Genomic DNA, 14,609 nt, shown 5'->3' with positions numbered 1-14,609 from the left:
CTTTGGATCAGGCCCATAGTGCCAAAAAGTGAAATAATTCTTTGTGTCTGAAATTTCCGAGATTTGTTCATGGTTACCTGGGACATAAATGTGAATCTCCCATGCGTTGTGGCCGACTGTGAATTCACTCTTTGTGTGTGCACACTGCAAACAGGAAGATAGATGCAATCGGATTAAAAAAAAATAATAATAATAAGTTACCTGGCACAGGGGCTCGCAGACGCTAGCCCTCCTGACCCAGCACATTATGGTGCTGACACTGCATCTCCAATTAACAGAACTGGGGGAACTATCACCATCAGACGAGGGTTTTGCAGAGCGTCTCTTTCCCAGCAAAGCTCTACTCTTTGCTCACCTGAGCCACAGAGCCTACAACATAGGAAACTGCAGAGGAGGGATGCTACCCGGCGGCTACCTTTCCTTAGCACTAACCGAGGACCTCAAATCCGGCACCTCTCCGAGTCCTAGCCCCTCTCCTCTTCCTCTGCCTTCCTCCAGTCCCGGTGGGCGAGACTGCCCCGGGAGTGACCTGCTTTTAATCAGCTTCCCAAGCAGATCACATGAGTGCAAAGTGCTCTCTCGCGCCCTGCCTCCCCCCTCGCTCGCTCGCACTCCGCGAGCAACTGAGCCCAAGCGAGGAGCGGCGAGTTGCCGGCCTCGAGCCGCCCAGTCTTGGCGAGACAATCCCAGCCGGAGGGGGAACGCGGGGGCGGCGAGAGGAGCCCCCAGATCCAGCCCGCAAGAGAAGCGAGCCCACAGGCAGCCGAGCCCACCGCCCGTCCCCCCGCGCCGAAGGCAGCTTGGCCGACAACTCCACGTCCGTCGAAGTGGGTTTGCTGGGGCGCGCGTGTCAGAGGCTTGCGCCCGAGGCGCTTTCTTCGGGGTGGGGGGGGCGCACCGCAGGGCTTCTCGCGGAGACAGGCGGCGGCGCGGGGGAGAGGCGGGCTGAGCGCGGGGCGCCGCGACCGCGCGTGCCGCTCTCCCTCCGCGGGAAGCGGGCTGGGCTCCCTCCGCGGCGCCCGTCGCCCTGCGCGGCTCCTCAGAATCTCAGGGACCTCTGGAGGGCATCGAGTGCAACCCCCTGCTCAAAGCAGGGCCAAGCCCCAATTTTCTTTGCCCCAGATCCCTAAATGGCCCCCTCAAGGATTGAACTCGCCACCCTGGGGTTAGCAGGCCAATGCTCAAACCACTGAGCTACCCCTCCCCCAAATCTGTTGAGTCCCAGGGAGGGAACTGAGCGGTGCTAGGGGGGCCGGAGAGCAGAGCTCTGGGCATTCCTGGTGGGGTGTCTCCTCTGCACACACCTCCCCCCCCCCCCGGTTCCTGGGGCCAGCTGGTGTCGGGCAGGGGTGCTTCTTCTCCGGGGGATGTGGTGGCCGAGGAGCTCTGGACTTGCCCAAGGGACCAAAAGAGAAGAAGCCTGGTTTTTCTTGGGGGGAAAAAAGAGCCCCCCTCCACCTGCACCCCTCCGGTGACTTGGGGGCTGTACGTGAAGGTGTTCCCCAGCCACCTGTATCCGCACCCCAGCCTGCTCCCCGCCACCATGCAGACACGGGACTCGGCGGCTGGAGCCTCAAAGGAGACCCCGAGAAGTGCCGCCCCCGTGAGTAGCACTGACTGACTCCAGGGGGATGATCTCTCTAACCCCTGCCCCGCAAGCTGCTCCAGCTCCCGCGCCTGGCTGGCTCTGCAGGCTGCTGCCTTCCAGGCCGGGGGGCGGCCGCCGAGGATTACTCTGCAGGCTAATAGGATAATGGAGCAGTTCCATGCTCTCCGCTCAGCGCGGATTTGAGGCAACTGCACAGCTCCGTTTAGCCACTTGATCCTAACTTGGCATGAAAGTTATGTGGCAGTATTGAAAAGCTAAGGGGCAGGAGGGGGAACTTTACAAAGTGTAAAGAAAAAAATGTCAGTATCTGCCAGCAGAAAGTGTGCTCAAGAGGAAGGCCAGTAGTTTGCACCTAGGATCGGAAACCTGCTGTGGATGCCCTTCTTACCTAGGGTCCCGCAGGGATCAGTTCTGGGTCCGGTTCTGTTCAATATCTTCATCAATGATTTAGATAATGGCATAGAGAGTACACTTATAAAATTGGGGGATGATACCAAGCTGGGAGGGGTTGCAAGTGCTTTGGAGGACAGGATTAAAATTCAAAATGATCTGGACAAACTGGAGAAATGGTCTGACATAAATAGGATGAAATTCAATCAGGACAAATGCAAAGTACTCCACTTAGGAAGGAACAATTAGTTGCACACATACAAAATGGGAAATGACTACCTCGGAAGGAGTACTGGGGAAAGGGATCTGGGGTTCATATTGGACCACAAGCTAAATATGAGTCAACAGTGTAACACTGTTGCAAAAAAATGTGAACATCATTCTGTGATGTATTAGCAGGAATGTTGTAAGCAAGACACGAAAAGTAATTCTTCTGCTCTGCTCCGTGCTGATTAGACGTCAACTGGAATATTGTGTCCAGTTCTGGGTGCCACATTTCAGGAAAGATGTGGACAAATTGGAGAAAGTCCAGAGAAGAGCAACAAAAATGATTAAAGGTCTAGAAAACATGACCTATGAAGGAAGATTGAAAAAAATGGGTTTGTTTAGTCTGGAGAAGAGAAGACTGAGAGGGGCATAACAGTTTTCAAGTACGTAAAAGGTTGTTACAAGGAGGAGGGAGCAAAATTGTTGTACTTAACCTCTGAGGATAGGACAAGAAGCAATGGGCTTAAATTGTAGTAAGGGAGGTTTAGGTTGGACATTAGGAAAAACTTCCTAACTGTCAGGGTGGTTAAGCAGTGGAATAAATTGCCTAGGGAGGTTGTGGAATCTCCATCATGGGAGATTTTTAAGAGCAGGTTAGACAAACACCTGTCAGGAATGGTCCAGATAATACTTAGTCCTGTCATGAGTGCAGGGGACTGGACTAGGTGACCCCTCGAGGTACCTTCCAGTCCTATGGTGCTAAGGTGCCAGCAATATCCTCACTTTGATCCCAGAGACTTAAAGCCAGGCTCTATGCTCTGGTAAGCACATTAACTCTGTTTGACTGTAATGGGAGTTAACCTGCTTATCGCAGAGAAATATTTGACCCTTACTTTACTGCCACTAAAATAAGTAACTGCAATAGGCACTGATGAATCAGTTGTAGAGTTGTTATTGCTAGTTTGTTTTAAATCTTAAAGGCTTGGGGGGAAGGGTTGGGAAAACTGGGCCAAACTATGCTGTCGGTGAGAGTGGTGTAAATACAAAGTAACACCATTGACTTCTAAGCGAGAATATAACTCCTCCCATTGAGTTTAGAGATAATTCTGTTGATATATCATATTGGTTTCTGTCATTTATTTGTCTTCCTTAGATATATTAGGGCTATTTACATGCAAAGGGAATCTTTTCACTTCATTGAAAGTTCATCTGCTCCTGTTGCTTGCTCTCTACCTGAGGTCACATTTCTCAGTTTTTGACATCACAGGGGGTTGCTTTAGAGATGAATGAATAATAAATTTGTGGAATGTTCTGAAGCTTAAATTCCACCAGGAATTAAGCCTGCCGTGACCATGTCCACTTGGTCTTGTTTATAAGCAGTGTGAAATTGTATATATTATGTCTTTTTCCTATGCAATACCCTTACAACTGTGGCCAGAAGAGTGGGTCTAACTAGATCCAGCGTACTTTAAGTCAGAGGAGCAGGTGGAAGGACATTTTAGCCAAAGGTTCTTCAGCTCTGTAACTTGCTACCTTTCCCTTGTTCCATCACAGCTTCAGTTTTGTATTGTTCTGAGCCTGTTGCAAAGTTCAGCTTTTGGGGTAGCTAATGGATTGAGGGAACAGGTATGCTTGTAGGTGCAGGCTATTCTAAGGGGACAGTTGTTTTTATGTACCTTTTGAATGTTGCATGACAGCTGCTGTACAATGGGAATGTTACTTTTTATTGTCTATTATAAACACCTCACCCCCAAAAAACAACACTGAAATATCCATCAACAGAAATGATCCAAAGGGAAAGTTCCTTCCAGAAAAGGCAATATGTAATTTGTGACATGGTAAAGCTGTTTATTTGTTGTTGTAAGTTTGATGGAGGGGAAAGGAAAAGTTATCCAGCTAGAAGGAAAAAGCTCTGCATAACTTAATGACCATCTATACCGGCAAGTATGTGTGGAGGGACAAGTAGAAAGTTGGTGTCTCTCTGGACTAAGTTCCTTAGCAATTGGGACCTTATCCAGCACTCACTGAAGAGAAAGGAAAGACTCCCTTTGTCTTTAGTGGGCTTTGGAGAAGGCACTTGGACAGAAAGGTGGGAGGGAAATTTGTCACTGGCTTCAGTTTGTGTCTTTTACAAAGGGATACATTCTTTGTTTGTTTTTATTTTTGTCACTAGCATCTTCCTTCCCTCTCTGGCAAATGGTGCAGACAAGGGAGGCCTTCATTGCTAACATGGGCACTTCCTTGGTTGACTTGTGGGAGGTGCTGTCTGACTTCCAGCAGCATCACTTCCACCAAAATATGTCACAGCTAGATCTGATCTCCCTTCTCTTGGTCTCGCTGAAGTCTGTTAGATCGGAGTACTCTCATAGAAGAACTGTCCTTTCTACATGAGCTCTGAAAACATACTGATTTGACACACACACTCTGTGGTATTTTAAAACATTTGTGCAGTGCCTTAGTGGGGTTATGACTTATATAGAGAATTACAATGCAACACTGAGTCACTGTGGAGGGAACTTGCTTTGCTCATGAACCTTGTCTTTCTCCACAGGCCACCTCCCTTGCATATATTGTCCATAAGTTTGTGGTGTTTTCTATGGGAGCAGGTCTGTGACTAACAGTGTAACCTCCGCTTCAGTATTTATGGCCTTTTGCTGACTGGTGCATCAAAAGCATTTTTCTCTTAGAGGTTTAGTTTCAGGGCTTTAACTGAGGAAATCTTTTTATGTGTCAAGCCTCTTCTTAATAAACCATTTAAAATGCTGTCCTGGGATCAAACCAGGTCACTGTAACACACAGTGCTCTTCATATGCTTAGAGTGACCAGCACTTGGTCAATCCATATCCTTGCTATGGTTGTCTCTGATTTATCCTCCTTGGACTGCCTTGTTTACAGGGAGTTCATGTTGCAAGTTATTCACAATTCTTGGCATGCTGGGCAGCTTCAAACTTAAACTGCAGCCTCATTTTCCATCCAGTCAATACCATACTTTTATGTGTCCGAGTTTCTATGGTGCCATCAAGCTCCTAGCTAGATATTGACATCTGACAGCAGGAATATCATTCTGTGTTGCTGTGTATATTTAGTGAAACTATCAGAGCCATTTAGGGTGTGCATTTCTAATTTATATCCATATCCTGATATCATTAGTTAGCGCTTGTTAAGCGTTGCCTGATGGCCCTGATTATATAGAGAGTCAACAGCAACTATGAACTTCAGATATTGCTTAGGCAATAGGTGTTTTGAGATAAGCAGAAGGGCCCATATTTTAGGTTAGTTTGGGCAATTTAGCATCACGTAGACACAAAGGATAACATTTTAAAAAATTCCAAAGTCCCCGATGGCTGCTGTCACATAAGTATTTTTGAAAATCTTCTCAATTGTGACTTTCTGAATATTAGTACATAGAATGTTCTCTGTTTAGAGCTGTTTAGGTTGAAGTAGAAAAGTATATATTGTAAGCTATTTAAAGTGGATTTCAGAGGGCTTGGGAGGAGCCAGAATGGAAGAGCCTTACTTCAATTGGAGTCTTTTATATAAAAAGCTTTATTCGGAGTAAGCTGAAAATGGGCTCAAAAAGTACAGGGGTAAGCTATGGTATTTAAAATATGGATAAGTGCCTTTTAGTAAAATAACCAGCCATAACAATTTGCGCATTATTACTATAGAAATATTGCTACTCTGGCTCAATTAATGGACATGGCATACGAGGTGGCAGTGATCAAACAATTTGTTAGAAGCAATAGCTCTCATGGTGACACAAACTTTGTGGAGAGCGAGAAATCTATTCTAGTTACTTGTGCCAGCAGCAGTCCCAGCAGTGCATTGTCCACCACCTAGGTGCCTAGTAACTGCGTTGAAAGTGGAGGATGTCTCAGAAAATACAGTGCAACCAAAGCCACCTGGCCCTGGGGGTGGATTTGTTAGCCACGAAATTACGGAATTAGTATTTTAGCTCCACAGAATAAATTGCTAGCCTTCATTCATTATAGTCTTTAGATTAACTATAGAACAGTTTCCCGCAATGAATTTTTTATTTCTTTCCAAATGTAATAAATAATGTAGGACATTAGACCATCAAGACCAAGAGAGTCTTCTCCACCATAACCAGTGTCCTGGGCCCCTGTCTGCCATGAGCATTGCACCAACTGCTGATAGTGGAATTGTTACTGTTTCATTCTTTACAATTTTATATGATTTGGAAATAATTGTTATTTTTCACTACTAGAAAGTAATAATGACTTCAGATGAAGACTAAGTACTGTTAGCAGAAGTAGACCAACTCTTAAAAAATTAGATCCTGATTTTATATAAAGGCAGCCACCATTATTAGTGCATGTACTAATAACAAAGAATGACGGAGGAGATATTCAAATAAACAGCAGAATTGTATCTAAACATTTGCCACTAGACAGCGGCTGCTTGTGAACATATAGTACCATTCGGGGGTCTCAAACAATCATTATAATTGGGGTCAGTAGCGTGGCTAGGGCAGTGGGTTTCAACTACATTTGGATTTTTAGATGAACACTGTAAACATTTGATCTTGTATGAAGTTGAGGTGGTGCCCAGTGTGACATCATCATCAGCTGTAGAGAAAAATGTCTTTGATTCCAGCATCTTTACTATGAGAATTACCTAGCTCACGAAAGCTTATGCTCAAATAAATTTGTTAGTCTCTAGGGTGCCAGAAGTATTCCCTAGCTAATGAAGTAATAGTTGGCAATCTGTATGGAATCTGCTGCTTATATTTTTATTAGCTCTGAGTTGGCAGAGAAGCTGCTTCTGTAGTGTCCGATTCATTAGTGTGTTTCAGTCCTTTCTCAAGTTTCAACAGCCTTTTCAGTAGGGAAAAGGTAAAGTTCCTCTTGGTGCCAACACTTTATTATTGCCAGTACTGGCAGACATATAACCTTGTTGTCATAAGACTTGTTCAGTGCATTGAAGTATTCAGCAGTGTCTACCCTTGAGTGACAGGACCCAAGCCTGGAAGTACACACAGCAATGAAACAGCCCCACAACCCGAGCCTCATAAACTCAAGTCGGTTGTTACAGGCCAGCTGTGGGTGTCCAGTTGCTGTGCAGACATATCCTCAGTGTACATTTTGGAACAGAGGTTAGGCTTCCCTCCAAGGTCTGATTGCTTTCCAAGGGACAGAATCTACCTCTGATCCCCACATAAGTTCCAGAGCTCAGTGAGGTCCTGGGGTAATGGGGTGAGGAGAGTGCAAAACATGTACTCCTGTTCTTCCAGGTTCTATCCAGGTGCTGGGTGGGCTGGGAAGGAAGAAGAGGGGGAATTACCAAATATAGACAAAAGACACAAACTGCGATGGTTGTGGAAATCAGCATACTACATCTTATTACTTGGTTTAAAATAACACTCGTAAATCTATCTCAGCCACCTGAAAGCTTGGTCAATTCAATTTCAGGCAATGATAGGCATAATGCCTTTTATAGTGAGCTCCCTGTCTTGTGTTTTGGTTTTGTTCATCTTAATGTTATGAGCACTTTGAGATTACTTTGCCTACCTGTTGTTTTAAGATGATCTCCAGACTATAGATAAGATAGTTGTCAAAGTCAGGTAGCATTTAAACTATGCAATGATCACACAGACGGGTTTTATATCTTTCATACTTCAGGTATTCCAAAGTGCTATAGACCACAGTTAATTAGATACTGGTTGCACAGTGAAAATCTAGGAGCCACTGTGCACTCAGCAATAATGATCTCACAGCATGGGATGCTGTTATTACTTCTATTGCAGAAGTACCCAAAAGATGCTAGTTACTGTGCAAATATATATGGAGGTACAAATCCTGGCCTCAAACCCTGAAGATCTAAAATGACAAAAAACAGTTGAAAGGAGTAAAAAAGGCTACAATATACAAAGTTATCAGGGTGATGACTGACACACATCTTAGTTCCACAACACACACACAATACATATAGATAAGGATGTGTGTGTGAAGAGTCCCAAGTGGCCCCTCTGCCCAGACATTCTTTCTTAGAATGCTCTGACCCTGGTTTGTTACACGGGGAATGTTGTTCATTATACACACACTGGGTTTATCATAGAATCTATTTCAGAAAGTGCAATGGGATCTTTATCTTCCGTCAGAAGTGAAACATGAAGGGATTTGGGAATAATGTCTTCCTAGAAGGACGGCATCTCTAACAACGTAATACCTTCTGAACAGTATTATAGCACTGCAGAGTCAGCACTGGGTACAAATCTGAAGCCTACTTTGGGGCACTTGAACTAAGAACCTCTGGTTCAGTGTCAAGATGGCTACCAACACTCATTCAGAATTATTCCCCACTCCCCTGCCTGGTGGAAATAAATATTAATCTAGGACCAAATCCTGTAGTTTTTACTCAGGCAAAGCTCTCACTGAAGTAAGGGTAAGCTTTGCCTGAGTAAGGACAGTAGGAGTCAGACCATAATTCTGAAAGGACACCTTTCTCCTTTGTTTTATTCAAAATAAGTTACGATTGTAATAGCGCTTCACAGCTTGATACCAAACAGGGAAAATGCCATTCTGGCACCCTTACTTTGTACTGCAAATTGTACCATTAATTGCAATGGGACTACTTGCAAAGTGAGGTACTATTCAGAGTGAGTACAGCTATCGGAATCTTGTCCTAACTAGAGAAATGCTTCTATTCTCGTTGCTCTCCATTATGCTGATAGGACAGAAATTGTGTCTCTCTTCAGTTGGAATCATAAGAAATACGAATCCAGAAACTCTCTTCCCTCAATAAATAAATATTATAAGCTTCTTACTCTGCCTGCCCAGCATGGTTTTTCCTTTGCTTTTCCAGGAAAAAGCTGTATTTGCCATCCTAGTGAATCAGCTTCCTTCTGGTGCTGGGGGAAGGCCTCTGAGATGCTCTGATTGCCTCCCAGTGGCTTGTGCCACCTGACTGGCTTGTTTGTTTGGATTGCTGCATTCCCAGAGGTCACAATGATGTTTTTTGTTTGTGTGAGAGTCTCTTGTTTCTATTAGCAGCCTACCCGGGGGCAGCTGAGCATACAATAGCATGGAAGAAGAAAAAAACTACTACTACAGTTTCCCTCCAAGCCAACGGCTATAATTTTCAGTGCCTTTAGAGGCATTCAGAGGCAGAGAAAGATTTGATTCAGGGAGCCTCATTGCGTCATGCTTGCTTAATCTTTATTTTGCAGCATGGTCCCTTTGGCCCATGTTTCTTGTCTAACTCGTGTGTTTTCAGATGTTTTTGCTAATCTTCATAAGAGATGTTTGCTTAAGCAAAGTGATTTACTTGGCAGACATTGTTTTTCCATTGTTTACAGAGTGTTCCTTTGCTGTTGATAAATTATACACTCTTCATTGCGGTCTCCATTCTGGTCTCACTTATGCAGTAGAGAGAGGAAACCACTAGGGAGCCATTACAGTTCCCTGATTCTCTGGCCAACTTTATATAGGCCACACCCTGGCAGAGTTTACAGGAGACTGGGGGCTGCTCTCAAATCTGCCAGCTGGTAACAAGCTCAGAGAGACCATCCACCAGCTGTGGATTGCAACAGGGAGAATGAACAGTGTGGGGTGGTGTAGCATTTGGATCTATCTATGCCTACTGGGGACTTCTCCAAGCCCCAAGAATGCCCAGCTGGGAGGGGAGGGGAGCTGCTCCCTTTGAGCCACCGGACCTAAATTTTCATTTTGAGTTTGTTCTGAGTTTTGGACTAAAACAGTGGTTCTCAAACTTTTGTACTGGTGACTGCTTTCACACAGCAAGCCTCTGAGTGTGACCCCTTATAAATTAAAAACACTTTTTTTTAAATTAACACTATTATAAACTGAGGTGCTGGAACAATTTTTATAGTGGGGGTGCTGTGAGCCATTGAACCAAACTGTAAACCCTGTTTATAATGGAAACCACTTCAAGCCAGGGGGTATGGCAGCACCCCCTGCACTCCGAGTACCAGCACCTATGATTGTAAATGGTGGAGGCAAAGCAGGGTTTAGGGTGGAGGCTGACAGCTTGCGACTCCTCACATGATAACCTTGTGACCCTCTGAGCGGTCACAATCCCCAGTTTGCGAACCCCTGGACTAAAATTTGCTGGATGTATAACAGATGGTTGTAGGTGTGTGTGTGGTGACATGTACATTTGGAGCGGGGGGGTGTGGTCTGGTTTGTACTCAAGGCAGCTAGCCTGTGACACCGCTCATCACTGACTCTACTACTGCAGCTACACTGCTATTTTTAATGCACTGGCTCAATGAAAGTTAGCACAAGAATGCCTACTTGAGCTGGGCACCACACTCCTAGTGCCAAGTGTAGACGTAGCGTGTGCGTGCAGGGGGTGTTAAGGAACGCTCTCTCTTTCCCCTCTGTCCAAATTTAGGCCAGAGTTGTGCAAAGGTTTATGCATGTGGTTAACTTTGTGCCCTGTGAGTTATTCCACTGAAGCCAATGGCACCACTCAAAGGATAAGTGTACACCGCAAATCAAGAGGTGTGATTGCAGCAGGTGTAGACATACCTGAGCTACCTTTGATCTAGCTAGATTTAAGCTAGCTTGAGTAACCATAGCAGTGACACTGCAGCAGCTGCATGGTCTAACTCTGCCCACTCAAGACCCTGCGTACATGCTCAGAGGGCTGCCACTTGTCCTGCTGCAGCTTCACTGCTAGCGTTACTCAAGAGAGCTTTGATATACAGTAGAAACTCAGAAATACGAACACCAGAGTTACGAACTGACCAGTCAACCCTTCATTGTGAACTTTTGGTTCCAAATCAGGCAGCTGCAGAAACAAAAAAAAGGGGAGCGGGGGGGGGGGGGGGAAGCAAATACAGTACAGTAATATGTTAAACATAAACTACTAAAAAAAAAAAAAAGGGAAAGTTTAAAAAAAAATTGTCAAGGTAAGGAAACTGTTTCTGTGCTTATTTCATTTAAATTAAGATGGTTAAAAGCAACATTTTTCTTCTGCACAATAAAGTTTCAAAGCTGTATTAATCCAATGTTCAGTTGTAAACTTTTGAAAAGAGCCACCATAATGTTTTGTTCAGAGTTATGAACAACCTCCATTCCTGAGGTGTTCGTAACTCTGAGGTTCTACTGTAAATAAATCAAAGCTGGTTCAGGTCTGTCTACACTTGCTGCAGTTGCACCTCCTGATTGCAGTGTAGACATACCTTTAGTTTATATGTTTGTGTGTGTGACATTACCCAGGGTACAATCCGGACTGTCAAACAGTGGTGTCCCCTTAACTCTCTATGCTGGGGTGCCTTTTGCACTGCTTTGCTGTGAGAACAGCCACTCCTGATCTCTTCCGACAGCCTTCAGTGTGCAAATTCCCTTCCAGATAAATACAAGAGCACTCTGGCCAGTTACTCATGAATTACAGGGCAACACTCGCAAATTCCTAGTCCCAGTCTTGTCTCCCCAGAAATGTGCATCTTGTACTGCTCAGTACTCTTCAGAACAAGCACATTGAAAGTCTGTCATTTTATTAAAGGAAAATGATAATGCACAAGACTTGTTATCCCAAATGGAGTTTCCTGTGCACTTTAATCCAAACACTCTGATTAAGATAAACCAATAAGATAAGTTTATTAACTACAGAGAGACAGATTTTAAGTGATTACAAGTGATGATGCATAAAAGTCTGGATTGGTTACAAAAGAAAATAAGAGTAAAACACAAGCTAATACCTAACTTAACAAGCTAACAGAACTCAAGGTGAAGGTTTTCTCACCATATGCTGCAGTAAGTTTCACAGGCTGGGTCTCCTTTCAGCTTGGGACCCCTCCCCCTTAGTTCAGTGTCTTTCAGGTATTCAGTGATGTCATGAGCAGAAAGATAGGAAGAGGAGTGGAGTCAAGCCTTTTGTCCCCTTTTTATAATTCAACTTCTTGTGCTAGCAACATCCATGCTGAGTCATGGTGACAAAACAGTCTCATGTGGACATGAGGTTTGAACCATCCCTGTGATGGAATGTAAATTTTTTGTTTACACCTTCCCTCTGCTGGTGAATGGTGACTTAAGCAGATGATAGTCCTTTAGCACCTGATTGGAGTGTCAATGTGACTTTGTCTCTGAAAAATGGGTTTGGGCCTGCTTTTCTTAACTTTAGAGCATGTTATAACAATGTTATACAGTAGAATCTTGTAGCTTTACATACAATGTTGTCACACACATTTTATCAGGACAATAATGTTCAGCAGTTTGACTTTTCGAATGATGCTTCACAGGGCATGCTTTGTAGAAAATTTTATCAGTCTTGTAAAAGTGGTGAACATAATGGTATAGACTGTCACCATAATATAGAAATAGATACATACACCCCCCCCCCCATCACAGAAATCCCTGTGATAAATTTCAGAGCAATGTGATAAATTAATTTATCATGGACTTTTGATTACCTGACTTACCGTCTCCCCCAGGACTTATTCTAGCATTCCAAACCTCACAGCAGCTTCCAGTGGTTCACTTATTTATTTATTTAGAAAATTCAATCTGTCAGAGAAATATTTTCCTCTTCTCCCTGAAATGTGGACTTTCCTTCCTCCTTCACTCTGGAATTGTGTCTGTCCATAGGCGACTTACAACTTTTCTGCATCTAAAAATGTCATGATTAAGTCTGATATATCACAGTCCTGCAGGGAATGGGTTAAAAGCAGGATCTTTATACCAATGACAAGTACAGATTCCCAGCTTTCCAGTGTGATCAATATTTGCTTCTAGCTCTGAAAGGTGCCGACATGCTACACTTAAAGATGGCATGTGTTTAGTACAGCGGGTTGAAATTAGAAAAATTAATTGGAACATTTCAAAATCTGTGATTTTTTTTTTCTCCCCGGTTCAAAATCTTGAAAAAAATGAGGAAAAATAGAAAAAAATACAAAAGATCTTCCTCCTTTTTGATCATATATAGATATAGTATTCTGTTTGTACAGAAAAGCTCTTTTAATTACTTTAGAAGTTTTGGGCTCCTTCAGAGTCTTATGCAGTTGGACTGATGGCCGCTCATTTTCCTGGCTTTATAGGCAGAGTGATATGAAAAATGATCCTGAATTTTTTTAAAAAAACGTTTTTTTAATATACAGACAACACAGTAGAACTCCACTAACCTCACTAATTTGCACTGACAGGGAGAGTTATTGAAAATTACTGAAATTTTAAAATTACCAAACAACCAAATGAGCAAAAAAAAAAAAAAAGGTATAATGCATTACAAAATGTTCTTTGTTCATTTAATTGACATGTACTGTAATTTAGTTTAAATTATTTATGATTATATAGAATAGGAAGTATTCCTATAATTAGAAACCACTGATTTTGTATGTTAATTGTAGGGTGTGGGGATTAGAAGTATTTTTTAGAAATGCTATGGGGAGTGTTCATTTGTGCATGGAAAAGAATTAGGTGTACACAAAGTTATGTCCCACTCTCCTACTTTGTTCCCAGATCTCAGACATGTGCAATGATGTGAAATATCAATGAACTGGAGAAGCAATCTGAGTAAAGAGGTGTAACACAAAGATCTCACTTTACTTTAGAATCCCCAGTTGCATAAAACGTCTTGTAAATGACAAGCCAATCTCTTCTTTAAATTGACACTTCCCACATATGCAGTAAAGTTCTAATCCTATTTTGGATTTTACTAAACCAGTGGCTTTGAATAAAGAGCTGGCTGATGCCAGCTGGCAGAGGGAACAGGAGTGCATAAAGGGATCCCCTATCTGAGATACCTGGTCTGCTATTTACGTTCTTGTTCACCAAACAGTGTCATGTAAGTTCTCTAGTGAAAATCTGTGTCACATTGATCTTTATAATCTTTGTGAAATGTATGTGTGGATAATATGTAAACAGTGATATATATGCAAATATGTTCTTAAAGCCTGAAGTTAAAGGGAGGCTACCCAGAGGTGAGATGCCTAAAGACAGATTCTATTAGACACTGGGGAGGAGACATTTATGTCCCTGATTGACTACTGAGTATTGTATGTTTTACAGTGGAATTCTATTTGCATACTGAGTCAAAGCTAATAAAGAGACTGCAGGGACTTCAGGAGAAGAAATTAACAGGAAGAGGTGAACAGTGTGTGTGGGTGTTGCTTACAGGTGAAGAACAAAGGACCAGCCTAATATATCTAGGGGTGCAGAGAGAGACCCTGTAATCCTTTGCACCTGTTGGCTTTCCCCCAGACCTTAGTTTTTAATCTAAGGGCTGGGGGAAAGCTGACAGGTGCAGAGGAGCATATGGTTCAGATAGAGACATACCTTATGTGAGGACCTATTAATGGAGTTTCTCTATATCCAAGTAAGGAGGAGAGGATGGAAGATGATAAAATACGGGTAGGATCTGATGAGAAATAGTCAAATGAAAGAGTCCCATTCAATTATATCACTTAGGGTATGTCTAC

The 14,609-nt window shown here is 43.3% G+C and overlaps 1 protein-coding gene across 1 annotated transcript in view; it reads left to right on the top strand.

Moving 5' to 3' along the window:
- The first annotated feature begins 591 nt into the window (after positions 1 to 591).
- PTN (pleiotrophin) overlaps positions 592 to 14,609 on the top strand; it is a 117,403-nt gene continuing 103,385 nt past the window's right edge. Inside the window, exon 1 of the mRNA XM_073322129.1 lies at positions 592 to 827. The gene's annotated coding sequence lies outside the window, so the exon portion shown is untranslated. The remainder of the gene's footprint in view (positions 828 to 14,609) is intronic.

This window comes from Lepidochelys kempii, chromosome 1 (genome assembly GCF_965140265.1).
Source record: "Lepidochelys kempii isolate rLepKem1 chromosome 1, rLepKem1.hap2, whole genome shotgun sequence".
NCBI lineage: Eukaryota > Metazoa > Chordata > Testudines > Cheloniidae > Lepidochelys > Lepidochelys kempii.
This window is presented reverse-complemented; position numbering and strand designations above follow the sequence as displayed.